The 10,739-nt window shown below is 48.0% G+C and overlaps 1 non-coding gene across 1 annotated transcript; it reads right to left on the bottom strand.

Annotated features, from left to right (window-relative positions):
- Window positions 1-6,303: 6,303 nt before the first annotated feature.
- On the bottom strand, window positions 6,304-6,384 carry TRNAL-AAG (transfer RNA leucine (anticodon AAG)). Its single transcript has one exon. It is a non-coding gene; the product is annotated as a tRNA-Leu (tRNA).
- Between the last annotated feature and the right edge of the window lie 4,355 nt (window positions 6,385-10,739).

The raw sequence follows: 10,739 nt of genomic DNA, 5'->3' as shown, positions 1-10,739 counted from the left end.
ATATGTCAATATATTCTGAATGTGATGGGCTAGTTATATCATCTTATGCCGAGGTCTTCACTTTTTTTTAAACCTTTCCATAAATTCTCCTGTGATTAATTATTATTGTATTAGCAAAAATGTACGAGTTACATTATTTGTGTTTGCATATGCAAGAATAGAAACAATAAACAAAACGTATTGATTGAATGATACGATTAGGGACCTAAACTTACTCGACATTGTGCCTCATTGCTGTCACAAAAATAATCCTCCCCTAGTTATATATGAATCGCAGCGAATTGTCCCCAAATACCTTCAAATTTTAAGACCCTAGCCTTCCAATTAGAAAAACAGAAATTAAAAAAAATGAAATTCCTACACACAGTTGAATAGAGATTTCAGATTTGAGAGAGATCAGCAATTACCAAGTGCTGAGTTGAGAGTTGAGACGTACCTCGAATTTCCAACAATCCCTGAGTGGGAAGAGGGTAGAGGTGGCCGGCTAGCGATGCTTGAACAACGGCGGCTCGGCGGACCGGCGGCTGGCCGCGCGACGGAGAAGGGCTGAGAACGGCGGCGCTGTGAGGGTTGAAGCGCAGAAGCCGAGCCAACGAGCAACCGAACAGGCGCACCTACAGGTAGGGTACAGCCGTATGGGGATCGATAGTTTTTTTTTCAACACGCGCACGTACAGGACCAGGGATCGATTAATTTATAGCTGGGCTGCACTGCCTCGCCTGTGTTTGTCTGGGCTGGCCGGTGTCCAGGTCCAATAATTACCGGTGTCCAGCCCAAAAATCAGGACTATGTATAAGGTAAGCACCCACTTTACCCGGTGCCAGTGACACCGAAGCGATAACGTGGCTCCGCCCTCAACAAACTTTTCTGCTTTGGGTTACGCCTGTGAGAGCCTGCGCAGGCCCGGCCCGGATTGGGGGGCAGGGGGGGGCGGCTGCCCCGGGCCCCCGAAATCCAGGGGCCCCCTCCCAGATGTGGTACGAATATAGCCCATAAGCCCATATCATTTTCTGAAATGAAATTAGCTCAAACAAAGGAAAGAGGTAGCAGCCTAGGCGCAAGTACGCAATCAGGAATTCATTACTTTCTTCTCCCGAAACGAATTAGCTCAAGTAAACAAAACTAAGCCCACATTGATGTACGCACGCAATCACGGCGTAACTCTTGCGACGTGAGATCGCATCCCTAATCCACTGCCCTATTCTCTGTTCCCTGGTCCCGAATTTTAGATCAAAAGTCGCTGGCCGCCGGCAGCTCGAGTACATGGACGCAGCCACGCAGGACTTTATTTTAAGAGACAAGATCTTATATATATTGTTCTCCTTGACTTGCTTAGTCGTTCTGTAGCCTAGTTATTCGAATGTTTCTCAAGATAAACGGATGTCTAACATGTTTCGCCTACAGAAGAATGACTGATCTCTTGACACGAATCATGGCCTTACTACTAGGTTCCGGATGGCCAGCGGGATTCTAGAAGAAACTTCTAGAATAATATGTAGAAAGTATTGAACGAAAATAGTATCAAAATTGGTTGCATTAAAGTATTACTGGTTATATATATTAGGGGGGCCCCAATTTTTTGTCTTGCCCCGGGCCCCCAAAATCTCAGGACCGGCCCTGAGCCCGCGTTACATGTTTTCACTCGCCTTTAGTTGTTGCTACCGTGCATGGATGGGGCTCTCCATGCGCCGCTAGTACTCCACATCTCATTTCATTTACATGTACAAGTTAATGCAGTCCATGCATGCATTGTTAGTGCTCCAGGAGAAGTAACATTGTGATGTCGTGTGCACTATTTGTTGGGACTGGAGAGCACCAATGAGCTGCACAAATTCACCAACACAGCAAATATACACACTACACAACCCCTTTCATTTGTGATGAACTTTAAGGACGGCTTCAACCAACAAGTAAACAGCGGAATAACACAAACAACATGCACATGTGACATAGGATTTAACGTGGAAAAACCTCCTCAACTTGAGGAGTAAAAAACCACCGTTGTGGACCGACCGGTCCACACAACTTCACTGTGAGAATGATGAGTACAAAGTCTTCCCTAGAACCTATAGAGATATTTACAACACACACTTCACGTTGCCAACCGGCAACAACAACAACAACCACAAGAGGCAAGATTTCAGCAAAACAGAGTTAACACAGTTTCTGTATCCTTAAGTGTTTTGCAAACTGCTCTTAAATCGCTGAACTAAACAACACCAAATTTGGCAGACAAGTAGACACATTAGTTCTTGACATCCCCTTCAAATTTTAGCTCAATCGGACATCGTTTGCCTACCCAAGTTTGGAGTCGATCCAAGCACGTTTGAGCCTCCAACCACCAGCTTGAACACTGTCTAGTCAGATGCAGCAAATCTGGACAGAACCTCTTCTTCTTCTTCTTCTTCTTCTTCTTCTTCTTCTTCTTCTTCTTCTTCTTCCTCTCTCTTAGGTTGTGGTTTCTCTTGTGTATTCTCTCTCACGCTCTCACGAATGGCAGTCACCACTAGCAGGAGTGAAGTGGCTAGGGTTTTCTCCTTGCTTCACTTCCCTTGGAAGCACTCACAACCGTTGGATGCAGCGAAGATCAACGACTGACATGTGTTGGACTTATGGGCTGATGTTGGGCTGCCAACACACCTCCATATGGAGGAACTTAGCCCAACACTATTTTGGTGATGGATGCATCACAATGTGCTGATCGACCTTAATTAGGAAGGAATAGCGTTAGTCATTTCACGTTCCCTAAACCCTAAACCCTAGAGTAACCTTAAGTATATCAAGACACACCGACAAAATTGTTGTGGCAACGGCTGGACGGCATTATGTTACGAGGAAGATAACTTGATATCCCCTACCCTATGGGCGATCGACACGTATCGCCTTCGCCTTTATTCCTTTCTTCCTCGCTCCCTTCCGCACCATGGAGCTCCTACCTCTCCATTCCTATGCCTGACAGCCACCTTCACCGTGTACAAATACCCCACCCTCGCGGCCACACCCCCTGCACTGCACTGCAACTACCAGCCTAGCTAGCCATAGCCAGCAGCCACTCAGCAACTCCCTTCTCTCACGCGCTCTGAGTGCAGTCGTGCCAACGCGATGGCCGCGCCGTTTCTGCTCGTTGTTCTGCTCGTCGTTTCTGGAGGCGCTGCAGCGGGCGGCGACGGCGAGGTAGGGCTGACCCGGCTCATGCTCCGAGGCATCGACGACACATGGCGTAGGTACGGGCCCTTCACGCTGGAGGAGCCGGAGTTCATGCCAGATATCTCCGCGCACGACGACGAGGCGGGCGGAGCTCCCCGGCTTGAGTTCTGAGGCATCAATGACTCAGGCCGTGGGCACGCGTCTGACACGCCGGAGGAGTCGGTGTTCATGGCCCATCTCAACGACGAGGTGGGCGAAGCGCCCCGGCTCGAGTTCCGGGGCATCGACGGCTTGCGCCATGGGCACGCGTCCAACGCGTCGGAGGAGCGGGCGTTCACGGACGTTATCTCCGCTTCGCCCACCTCGTCGCCGAGACGGAGAACGTGGGCCAGCTCTTCTGAGAGCGCGCCGCGGGCGCCGGCGGTCTCACGGTGTTCGCCCACCTCGTCACCGAGACGGGGAACATCTTAATCGGTTGTCAATGCACCGATTGCACCGCAACTACGCGTGCACCAGATGCATTCTCCCCCAATCTATTCATTTATCCTCAAGTAAGGATTTTCTACACACAGTGATGTGGTGTCAGTGTAAGAAGGCGGCAAGATCAACACTGTAACAGAGATGTGGTGACGCAGCGGCCTCGCCGGTATGACCTTGTCGAGTCAGTCGAGAAGTCTGTGTGCACGTAACCCTTAGACCAATGTATAGGAACGTAGCGGTCACTGTTGAACCTTGAATCGATCAAAGAATTTGAACAAAATTTGTCCGTCTCATACACACAGTGAGAAACCATAACCTCGTCGCCCATAGGAGCCGATGTAAATTTACACTAGAGCTCCGTCTAATCCATCCTGATAAACAAACTCGAGGAGGATCAGAGCCTGAAAGACCAACCTCGAAAATTAAGCGTCGCCATCCGCCCGAGCGCCGCTCTTGTGAGGAAATGAGGACTAAAATCCTAACCTATCTACTAGCCAGAGCCGAGGCACAAAGTCGCCACTGGCCTCATAGCGATATGCAGTGAGGAGGCAAATCCACAAAATCGTCGGTGGAGATTAGGGGGGAAGACTTTGCTCTAGTCCCCCCTGTTTATTATATGTTTGATGCTCTCTTCTAACTCTGAAACATCTGGTCACCATTTTATCATAGACCAAGCTAACAGGAGTTCATTCCCTGCCGTAGATTCTTGGTGTCCATGCCTAGTGGTAAATCGCTTGAACGAGGAAATCTGAAAAGTGTCACTTGATCATTGTGCGAAATTTTGAGAAAAAAATGAATTCAAACTTTCCTGAAAAATAAATCTTGTTGCTTGCATGGAATGCTGGTTGCACAAAGGTAAAAATGGATGAATCGACCTCCACGACTTTGTTTCGGGGTAAAGTGAACTGCAGAGCCGTTGCCGTGCTTCAGAAATGCTCCCTCCGTCCCATAATATAAGAGCGTTTTTGACTGAACAAAGTAATTCACATTATTGTCATATGTTCACACAATTACACCGTGTGCAGCTCAACGTTGATGTGCAGCTCACAAACATTCAATGTGAAGAAAAGAGCGAAAGGTTAGAACAAGTGTGGCAGTGGTCATAGCTAGATTTGTTCTACCGGCTAGTCCAGCCCACTAACCATCATGTACGTTGTCACGTACTCCCTCCGTTTCGATTTACTCGTTGTGGTTTTAGTTTAAATTTGAACTAATACCACGATGAGTAAATCAACTGAGGAGGTATACCGGATCAAGGTGAACAGAGGTGCATGGCTTGAAAACACCAGGAGCCAAGAAAGGAAACACCTCAGCACCCGGGGCTTCAACAGGGCTCGACACACCCAAGCGATCCATGTGTTTGCCAACAACTTGTAACCAAGACTGCAAGCAAGGGTGGAAAGGGTAGGGCTCGCCGTCTCACACTCGCTTCCAGCTAGGTTGGTTCGTTCATATGGCTGCTGAAGGGTGGCTCATCGTCGTGTGCAGCGGCGGCAGCCTCGCCCTCGACATCACGGCGTTTGTCTTGGCCGTCCTCGCGCAGGACTGCGTCCCAGGCGTGATCCAGTTCACTCTCGAGGACCCACACCAGTTAAGCACATTTCCGTCGTACTATAATCTTTCCCAGTATGTATTTTCGCGGATGGATCGACGGCTGGCTCTCGTCACACCAAACGCATGACAAATTATTCGAATTTTTCAGGAGGTTATGCATGCTGCTGCTGCTGGTGGGCGTCCCAGTTGGTGCGTTCCTGCTGCTGGCCGAGTCGTGCTGGCTGAAGTATGAGCAGCAGCAGCCGCCGCCCCCGCCGGCCGACGTCAGGCTCCTGGTCGTCCTGACCGCGTTCCAGTGGCTGCTCGCGTTGGCCGCCGTCGGAGCGGCGTCCTCCGCGCTAATCGCGGACCTCGTCGCCGCGCCCGTGTGCGCGTCGTACCAGCTCGCCGCCGACGGGACGGCATGCGCCGGCGGGGCTCTCGCTGCGGCGTCGGCGGTCGGGCTGCTCTCCGTCGTCTGCTCCCGGTTGCGCCAAGCTCCGGCGCCTCTGCAGCCTCAGGCCTAGTAGGAATTACTCTCTGTAGTAGTATGTGGGTGAGTGGTCTGATCCTTGTATGAAGCAGTAGCTAACCAATGCTTGCGTTGCCTCTTCTTCGTCTGCTGAACTTTCTTCCTTGAATGCATAAAATCATTGTACTGATGCTTCCCAAGGATATATGCATTATTTCAAGACCGACTATTTGTAATTGCTGCACCATGAAAAGGCACATCGAGTTATCTTCAGGAATCTGGGTCCTCGGGTCCCGGTTGCGCCATGCTCAGGCGCCTCCGCAGGTTCATCCCCCCCCCCCCCCCCCCCCCCCCCCCCCCCTCTTTTGTTTGGTTATGCATCTTTCTTAGTTCAAGAAATCAAGACTGAGAATTGCCATGCTCAGGCGCCTCCGCAGGTTCATCCCCCCCCTCTTTTGTTTGGTTATGCATCTTTCTTAGTTCAAGAAATCAAGACTGAGAATTGCTTTTATGCCGACTTGATTTAGTAGCTGGTCAATGCATATCCCTGATCACTCGAAAAAAAAATGCATGTATCTGATGCATTGATCGGCGCACGATTGATTTCGATAGGAAAAAAATTGTGTGTCTCTTATTTCTCTATTATTTTTTAGAACAACAAAAAACTAATATGACCAGAGTGGGATTTGAACCCACGCCCTTTCGGACCAGAGCCTTAATCTGGCGCCTTAGACCAACTCGGCCATCTGATCATTTTTATTAAAATGTACTCCCTCTGTTCCTATATTTTAGAGTATAGATTCACCATTTCGTATTGGAATCTCTAAAAAGACTTATATTTAGGAACGGAGGGAGTACGTTCTCCGAATAAAATGCAGTACGTGATCCCAGCTAAGTTCCATCAAGCCACAAAGCGCTACGCCTGACAATGAAACTAACATCAACGGCTAAGGGAGAACCATATAGTCCTAAAACTAGAGTACCATCTGCTGTACTGAAGAGTTGTTCTGTATACAGTGTGGGAGAAGAAATTTGCATGCATCTGAAAAGTGCTCCAAGTTAAACAGGGCCAGTCCAATGGCCAAGCTTGTGGGATGCGTAGACAAGGGCTTGTAGGACAGTCAGGGAGAAAATCAGCATGGGATGATCAGCGGCAAGCTTGGGGAGTGGCTTTTCAAAAGGTCGGTGGTCAGTGGAAAACAAAGGATTCTGGAAACAAGTCTCTTGTCGTCAACATCCTTTGGGGCTGAAGGCAAGTGCAGTTTGTCACTAGAATTGTTGAAATCACAGCAACGTCTGGAGCTGCTTGCAAGCTTTTTATAGTATATGGATGAGAGCTTATGGGGTGCCAAAATCTTTTCAGCAGAGAGATGATTTTACTGATGAGGCTCTGTAATAGGTACTTTTATACTAGATGGTGATATGCAGGGCTTTCGAGATAGTGAGCTTGTAAGAATAAATGTGTGGTTAGAGGCTTAGAGCGAAAGGTGCACAAGTGTGTGGCGGTGGCCATACCACCATAGCTTAGATTTGTCCTAACGTGTCATGCCGTGTACATGGGATCAAGGCGAGCAAAGGGACATGGCTTGAAAACACCCAGGAGCCAAGAAAGAAAATACTTCACGGGGCGTCAAGAGGGCTAACCACTGCATCTTACTACCATGTATGATCCCGTCACAAAGACGTTGCTACTCCTTGTCTTTACCGCTTTCTTCCCCAATCACTTCGGAACCATCCATGAGCTCCTGATAAGCTCCGTCAGGGTCACCGTGTATAAATAGTCCACCCTCACTGAACTGCTGCTACCAGCTTGCCAGTAGCCACTCAACAACTCCTCTCTCCCTCGTCGATGACCCCTCCGTTTCTGCTCGCCGTATATGCTGTCAGCCGACCTCGTTGCATCTTTCGATTCATCTTATAAAGTAATTTAGTTCAAAACATTTTTCCAAACTTGGGATTTCACATATTTGCAAAAGTAAACAATCGCTTAACAACGAAGGCACGAAGTGAAAGCTAGTACAAGAGCGTCTCCATTTCCTAAGTATCGGTCTTGAGTTATTGAAAGCTGAATAAAACTGTTGCTTATTGATGATTTGGTGCGGCATACAAGAGTATATAAGAGGGTACAAACCGACTTGGGGTAGGGATACAAAACTGACTTGGACTAGAAGTCGTATACCATAATGACTACTCTAACATCCCCCGTAGTATCAACGGCAGGCTCGACGACGTTGAGACTGAAACAGATATCTTGAAATGGCTTAGTAGGCAGTGCCTTGGTGAAAATGTCAGCAAACTGAGCCGTAAAGGGAACATGAAGCATCCGAACCTGACCAAGAGCAACCTTTTCACGAACAAAATGAATATCAATCTCAATATGCTTTGTGCGTCGGTGTTGAACTGGATTGCTGGTCATGTAGACTGCTGATATGTTGTCACGGTAGACAATAGTGGCCTGCTCAATAGGCCTGTGTAGCTCGGAGAGTAACTGCCGAATCCAGATTGTATCTGCAACGGCATGTGCCACAGCGCGATACTCAGCCTCGGCCGACGAACGTGAGACTGTAACCTGTCTTTTCGAAGACCAAGAAGTCAAATTGTTACCAAGAAAAACACAAAAACCGGAAGTGGACCTTCGAGTGTCAGGACAACCAGCCCAGTCTGCATCAGAGTATGCGGTAAGCGAGTTTGGAGAAGAATTATTGAGGTGGAGACCATGATTGAGAGTTCCTTTTAAATACCGAAGAATGCGTTTAACATGATTATAGTGAGGAACCCGGGGATCATGCATATAGAGACATGTTTGTTGAACAGCAAAAGATATTTCAGGACGAGTAATGGTGAGATATTGGAGAGCACCTGTTAGGCTACGATAGAGAGTAGGATCGGAAAAGGGTTCACCGGTAGCCGAAAGTTTAAAACTAGTATCGACAGGAGTGCGAGATGATTGACAGTCAAGCATACCAGCACGATTAAGAAGATCAAGAATATACTGGCGTTGGGAAAGAAAAAGGCTGGAGGAATCTCGAACAACAACAATGCCTAAGAAATGATGAAGGAGTCCTAGGTCAGTCATAGAAAATTCAGATCTAAGAAGAGAGACAATATGATCTAAGAGCTTTTGAGAGGAGGCGGTAAGAATGATATCATCTACATATAGAAGTAAATAGGCAGTGTCAGAAGTTTGATGATACACAAAAAGAGAGGTGTCGGAGAGAGATGGAGTGAAGCCTATTGTTTGAATGAAGGAGGAGAAGCGTTGAAACCAAGCTCGTGGGGCCTGTTTAAGACCGTAGAGAGATTTCTGAAGAAGACATACATGAGTTGGAAAGGATGGATTTTCAAAACCCAGAGGTTGCTGGCAGTAGACAGTTTCTTGAAGGGAACCATGGAGGAAAGCATTTTTAACATCAAGTTGGTGAATGGGCCATGAAGAGGAGACAGCAACACTAAGAATGGTGCGAATGGTGCTAGGTTTAACAACAGGAGAGAAGGTTTCTTCGTAATCAATTCCTTGTTGCTGAGAAAAGCCACGACAAACCCACCTGGCTTTATATCGTGAGAGGCTCCCATCGGAGTGGAACTTTTGGTGAAAAATCCATTTGCCAGAAACAATATTTGTATTGGGAGGACGAGGAACAAGTTGCCAGGTGTTGTTTTGAAGTAAAGCATTATATTCTTCTTGCATGGCAGCGGCCTAATTGGGATCAAGGAGAGCAGTTTGGTAATTCTTTGGAAGAGAAGTGAGAGATACGGAGGTATGAAGGTTTAGGCGGTCTTGGGGTTGATGAAATCCTGATTTGGCCCTAGTACGCATGCGATGATCATTAATCGGGGCTGCTGTAGGAATAGCACGAGGGGGTAAGGTGGGTACTGGTGAGTCCGGCGCAGCGGAAGAGTCGGGCGAAGGAGTAGGGCTGGGTGGTGGAGTGGGAGCAGGGCTGGGTGGTGGAGTGGGAGTAGGGGCCGGGGGTGTTGGGGAGGGAGCAGGGGCCGGGGGTGTTGGGGACGTCTCGGGTGGGGTGAGTGTATGGTTGGGATTGGCTATGGTGGGTGTTAATGGTGGTGGTGATAAGTTGTGTTCGGCAGGTAGTGGAGTATATAGTTGAAAAGGACGGGGAGAGGGGGTGTTTGCGGAGCTAGGGGTGTTGGATGGTGTAGTAGTGCGTTGTGAGAAAGGAAAAATGTGCTCAGCAAACGTGACATGACGAGAGACATGAACGTGTCCGGTGTGAAGGTCGAGACAGCGATAGCCTTTGTGCTCGTCAGAGAAGCCGAGAAAAGCACATGGGATAGAGCGTGGTGACAATTTATTTGCAGAAGTGGCGTAGGCATTGGGAAAACAGAGACAGCCGAAAACACGAACCGCGGAGTAGTCGGGGTGGGAAAGAAAGAGGGAATAATAGGGAGTAGTGTTGGGTTTAGTTTTAGAAAGTCGAATATTTAGAAGGAAGGTGGCCATGTGTAGGGCTTCAGCCCAAAACTTGGGAGGCATAGATGATTGAATGAGGAGAGTGCGAACTATATCATTGAGGGTGCGAAGAGAGCGTTCTGCTTTACCATTTTGAGGGGATGTGTAGGGACATGAGAACCTAAGCAGGATGCCATGTTGTAAGAAGAAAGTATGATTTTTAATGTTATCAAACTCGCGACCATTGTCACATTGGATAAAGCGAATTGGGAGGAAGAAGTGAACAGACACATAGCGTTGAAAATTAAGGAAAAGAGAATGGACCTCGGATTTGTTACGTAGAGGAAAAGTCCAGACAAAGTGGGTGAAATCATCTAGGATAACAAGGTAGTATTTAAAACCCGAAACTCTTGCAATGAGAGAGGTCCATAAATCACAATGTATTAATTCAAAGGGATAAGTGCTACAAGAACTAGAGGAACTAAAGGGAAGACGCACATGTTTGCCTAATTGACAAGACTCACAAAACACAGAATTATGAGAGTCCCTATTACATGGTATGGTAAATTCACTAAGCATAGAAGCTAAGACAGCGGGGTTGGGATGGCCCAAGCGACGATGCCAGAGATCGACGGAGGCCAGCATGGATGTTGGAGGGGTGGCGGCAGGAACTCCATTAAGTGAATAAAGATCACC

Source organism: Triticum aestivum, chromosome 2D (genome assembly GCF_018294505.1).
Source record: "Triticum aestivum cultivar Chinese Spring chromosome 2D, IWGSC CS RefSeq v2.1, whole genome shotgun sequence".
Taxonomy (NCBI): domain Eukaryota; kingdom Viridiplantae; phylum Streptophyta; class Magnoliopsida; order Poales; family Poaceae; genus Triticum; species Triticum aestivum.
The sequence above is the reverse complement of the archived record's forward strand: the minus strand, read 5'-3'. Positions and strand labels throughout refer to the sequence as shown.